Source organism: Coturnix japonica, unplaced genomic scaffold, assembly GCF_054131305.1.
Source record: "Coturnix japonica strain WE unplaced genomic scaffold, WE-NBRP24 Scf041, whole genome shotgun sequence".
NCBI lineage: Eukaryota > Metazoa > Chordata > Aves > Galliformes > Phasianidae > Coturnix > Coturnix japonica.
Genome location: NW_028188944.1, coordinates 2,974,200 through 2,979,633, shown reverse-complemented (window position 1 = coordinate 2,979,633; position 5,434 = coordinate 2,974,200). Strand labels below are relative to the sequence as shown.

Genomic DNA, 5,434 nt, shown 5'->3' with positions numbered 1-5,434 from the left:
TGATGTTATGATGTGGAATACTGATAGCAAAAATTACAAAATTATTAAACCATGACAGAAACCCTGGGGCTGAATTGGGATCAGTTTTTCAAAGAACCACGGGGACTGCAAGTTCACCTAGCTGAGTTCAGATGCGCACAGTGAGGTGTCTGTGTGTGAGTCCCGCATCTGAATCCTTGGTTTTTATTCCACAGGGACTGCACTGCTCGTACACAGTCTCTCAGTGATGCCCAAGGTGCCTTGGGTGATCCTAGTTTTGTGCTAGTGCTTGTAAACTGTGACGGAAAATCTATGAGATAGACACCTCCTTCTGGAGCATCAGCTGAGGGCCAGAAGGGAGGTATTCTTGGCCATCCTAAATACCACCTCAGCCACGTGCTTAGGGCACCCAGTGTGTCTTTTGCACCTGACCCCATGGAGTACGTAGTGATATTCAGCTTATCAAAAGGATGAGCTCAGAACAGAAGAGGCAGATTTTCCTCTCTGCTCCATCTGTGGCATAGTCTGGATTTCAAGGCATTGCAAAGCTATGGCACATCTACGTTCTTGCACTGATGATACTTTAGCATGCTCTGGGCTCGCATTTCAATGGCATCTAATAAATCTAGGGTCATACCTGTTGACAGGAAGCTGGCAAATGTTGTCACATTGTAAGGAAGATCAAGAAAGATGACACGGGCAACTATGGACCTGTCAGTCTCACTGCAGTGCTTGGTAAAATTATGGAGAAAATGATGGTGGGAGTTATGGAAAAACAACTGAAGGACAGGTCACAGACAACACAAGATCCTGAGAGGAAGGTCCCATTTAATTTCAGGTCTTTTTATGACACCTTTATCCATTGAGCTGAACAAGGGAAGGCAGTTGATGTAATCCTTGAGGATTTCAGTAGAGCTTTTGATACTATTTCTTCAGCACCCTTCTGGACAGAAATTCCTGCATACAGCTAGACAGAAACAGAACGTGGTGTGTTGTAATACAAGAAGAATTTTACAGAGCAGCAGCCATGGATTGAGATAAGGAGTTCACAGAGCAGCAGCTGCGGAGAAGGATAAACAGCATGAGAACAAAGGACATCTCTAGGAAAAGAATGAATGGCTCGTGGCTTTGAAGGGGGGTTATAGGGTTGTTATTGCAGTAGCTTTCCTCCAATTAGCGTGTGTGATTTTTGGACACCCTTGTCTGTCTCCTTTAAAATCATGGCTTTTCGGGCAATAAATGGATGCAGCTATATGTAACTATATTGGTGTTTGTCTGTTTGTCCCAGCACGCTGACATTTTGCCTTTCAGGTTCACCAGCAGTGGTGGGTGAGCAGTTGGCCAGTAGTTCTGTCCCAAGGGATTATAGTCAGTGGGTTCCATCGGGCTGGTAGATGGTCAATTCCAGAGTTCCCCAGGGTTCCATTTTAGGGCCACTTTCCTTTCATGTTTATGCAGATGACTTGAATGCAGGACTAGAAGACGTTCTGAGCAAGTTTGCTGATAAGACCAGATGGGGAGGTGCTGTTGCCTTGACTGAGGGTGGAGAGGACTTGCAGAGAGATGTGGACAAGTCAGAGAAGTGGGTACCAATTGGTACTAAGCACCAAGTGCATAACACATAACAAGAACAAGTGCCTGATTGTGCACCTGGGTATGGGCAACCCTGGACATAAACACTGTCTGTATATCGGACACATGACAGACGTCTGACTGAAAAGGCTTGGGGGTTCTGCTCAACATAAAATTTTAAGTGAGTCAGCAGTGTGCCCAGCCAGCCAAGAAGGCCAACAGTCCCCTAAAGTTCATCAAGCAATTTATTGCCAGCTGGGTGAGGGAAAGGGTCGTCCCTGTCTGCTCTGCATTGCTATAGCCTCACCAGGAGCTCTGGGTGCACTTCTGGGCAATGCAGAAAATAAAGGACATAAAACTATGGGAGAGTGTGCACTGGAGGGCAGTGGAACTGAGAGATCTGAAGTTCAGAGTTTCACAGGGACTGACTGCTTGTTCAGACTGGGCCCTTCCCACATCCTACATCCTGCAATGAGACACAGGGCACATGTGGGACATGAACTTGACAGTATCCTTGCACAAAATGTAGAGCCTGGGATCTTGCATTCCCATGTCATTCATTTAACATCATATAGACTTCCAACTCACTGCCCCAGGAAGTGCCTTGAGCCAACATGAGAGACAGGATCTCCCTACCTCTGGTCTTGCAATCAGGGCTTGACCTGTCTGCTTCGTAAGGCAAAGGAGAGGTTTCTTAGCATGCCAGTGCCTTTGCCTGCCTGTAGTCATGGCTTACAATTATCTGCTCTAACTAGTGCTTTGGGAAGCTTACTTGGTAATGGCCCTCAGTGGGCCCATTAGTACTCCAAGAAACTTCACCATTACTTCTGACTTTGTCTTGTTAAGCACTTTGTACAAACTTCTCTCTGCACTGGAGGTTGATGGACTCAGCAGCAAATGTGCCCTGGGACCATTATAACCTGAAGAGCATCTTGTGCCTTGTGCCTTCCTGTTATCTATTTCAGGTTATCAGAACTTATTCAGCAAAATGGAGAGATATCTGGAGAGAGCTTAAAGTGAAAGAATCCAGCAGACATTTACTGTTTATTTGTTTATAGTTTTGTTTAAATAAGGTATGAATGCAGCACTGTAAAACTACTTGTGAACATCTGAGCTGAACCAGAGGAATCCCAGCTCCTTTGTTTCTGTGGGGAGCTGCATCCCATTTCAGCCCCAGGATTTCTAACTGGGGATGAGTTACCTGCACTGTCTTCTCTGGATCACTGCCCTGCACAGGGGAAGTCCAACCTTCCTTATCCTTGTCTGGCTGCAATTTTTGATTCATCAAACACTCTCTAGTAGGATTCATCTCATGTTAAAAATTTACTGGTGGATAATGGAGCAGGTTTCAAAGAACAGTTATGATACTGCTGCCTTTCAGGAGCTGATGACCATGATGACACAGGGACATCTAAGGGGAGATGAGTGGGAAGGATAAAAATGACATCATCTGCTGCTCAGCTGGGCCACGCTCCTGGGACACAGGGAGCTCATAAAAAAAGATGGTGCTGTAGAGAGACAGCTGTGCCCAGGAGCAGCTCTTGTGCACAGCACAGCCTGCAGGTGACAGAAACAGAAGAGAGAATATGGAGAGAGCTTACAGCATGTGTGCGGTGTGAGTGGGCTGTGAGATCACTGCAGGAATATTGCTCACAGACCATGACACAGTAAGACCCTTGCAGTAGGTAATGCAGCTGCTACTCATAGAGGGTTAACTAAACCTGGGACATCCCATAGAAGACATGGCTGCAAGCAGTGCATGTTTCTTTACTGTGGAAAAAGACTTCGGCTCCAGCTGAGAGCACAGCCCTGAGGGCTGCCTGTCCCAGCACGGCTGCAGGCTGTGTTGCTGGGGCTGCAGGCGGGTGCCCAGGGTTGTCCTGCAGAGCAGGGTCCCTGCTGTGCCCCAGGGGCTGTGTGCCGGGTATGGGACTCTGCCGCCTGCCAGGCTCAGCACTCAGCCTGCCCGGGGAGCTGCCCAGGGCGGTACAGGGAGACGTGTGGAAGGTAGGAACCCCCTGGCAGGGCTTGTGCTGCCACAGCTGCTGCCTGGGGCAGGGGGATCACAGCTCCACTGCACAACAGTATGTTTCTGAGGTTGCTTTGCCAGAGGAGAGCCAAGGCAGGGGGTTTCAATTTCCTGTTATGGGGGAACGCAGAAAGGATTGGAGGCAGAAATGTAAAAGGGGCTGTCACAGCTCTGAGAATTTTTCTTCACTCAATTGCTTGTTTTGAGAACAGTCACACATGATGTGCTCTCAGTCTCCCATTTCCTGAAGGATGGAACCAATTGAAAATATCCTCATTTTCAGTAGAAATGAATAATTCACTTAACCTGCAAACAGGCAGTTTTTTAGAATTCACACTGAATGGCACAGAGGCTGTTTTTGGGGCTCTAAGAGCAGTTGGGTTAAAGATATGAGACATGAAACACAAGAAAATATCCAGGGAGGCGGGATAAGAAAAGAAGAGGAAGGTTAGAGCTCCATATGCTGCTTCTGCTTAAGAAATGTTGAAATACATGAAATTAAATGCAAGTAATGGTGCTAAATGTACACTGTTGTAGGAGAATGAAAATATTTTATATTATAGTAGGAGGAGTGTGTCTGAGAATGGTCTGGGCTTGTCATTATCTTCTGCACTCTGAACAGGACTCCAAGCCCAACAACAGCAGATGCCCAACAGCAGCTCCATCAGCGAGTTCCTCCTGCTGCCGTTGGCAGACACGCGGCAGCTGCAGCTCCTGCACTTCTGGCTCTTCCTGGGCATCTACCTGGCTGCCCTCCTGGGCAACTGCCTCATCAGCACAGCCGTAGCCTGCGACCGCCGCCTGCACACCCCCATGTACTTCTTCCTCCTCAACCTGGCCCTCCTCGACCTGGGCTGCATCTCCACCACTCTCCCCAAAGCCATGGCCAGTGCACTCTGGGACACCAGGGCCATCTCCTACACAGGATGTGCTGCACAGCTCTTTTTCCTTCTCCTCTTCATGTCAGCAGAGTATTCCCTTCTCACCATCATATCCTATGACCGCTACGTTGCCATCTGCAAGCCCCTGCACTACAGGACCTTGATGGACAGCAGAGCTTGTGCCACCATGGCAGCAGCTGCCTGGGGCACTGGGGTTCTTCATTCCCTGCTGCACACTGCCAGTACGTTTTCACTGCCTCTCTGCCAAGGCAATGTTGTGAACCAGTTTTTCTGTGAAATCTCCCAGATCCTCAAGCTCTCCTGCTCAGAATCAAATCTCAGGGAAGTTGTGTTTCTCATTTTTAGTGTCATTTTAGCCTCTGGGTGCTTTGTTTTCATAGTTGTGTCCTATGTGCAGATCTTCATGGCTGTGCTGAGGATGCCCTCTGAGCAGGGACGGCACAAAGCCTTCTCCACGTGCCTCCCTCACCTGGCCGTGGTCTCCCTGTTTCTCAGCACTGCCTTTTTTGCCTACCTGAAGCCCCTGTCCATTTCCTTCCCATCCATGGACCTGATGGTGGCACTTCTGTACTCAGTCGTGCCTCCAGCAGTAAACCCCCTCATCTAGAGCATGAGGAACCACAAAGTCAAGAATGCTATGAGGGAAGTGATAACCGGATGTGTTTTAAAGGCAGTGAATTGCTCGTCTATTGGAATTCATGACATATAATGCAGCTTTTTACTGTTGCAAACTCTTTGTTTTGTTTTGTTTCAATCGATTTTTATAAGTGTAATATATTAAATCTTATTCTTTTTTTTTTAAATACTGTAATGCTTTTTACTAAAATGTCATTATTCAAATCAATTCCTCTTCAGCTTGTAACTTTTTAGTGTAGCCCAGACGCACTGTACATAATGAATTAGGCTCTCCATGAACCTTAAAAAAATTAAGGATGTGCAGTGACTCTGTCTG

At 47.4% G+C, this 5,434-nt stretch overlaps 1 pseudogene; it reads left to right on the top strand.

Moving 5' to 3' along the window:
* The first annotated feature begins 4,225 nt into the window (after positions 1-4,225).
* LOC146752790 (olfactory receptor 14A16-like) lies at positions 4,226-5,191 on the top strand (annotated as a pseudogene).
* The last annotated feature ends 243 nt before the right edge of the window (positions 5,192-5,434 follow it).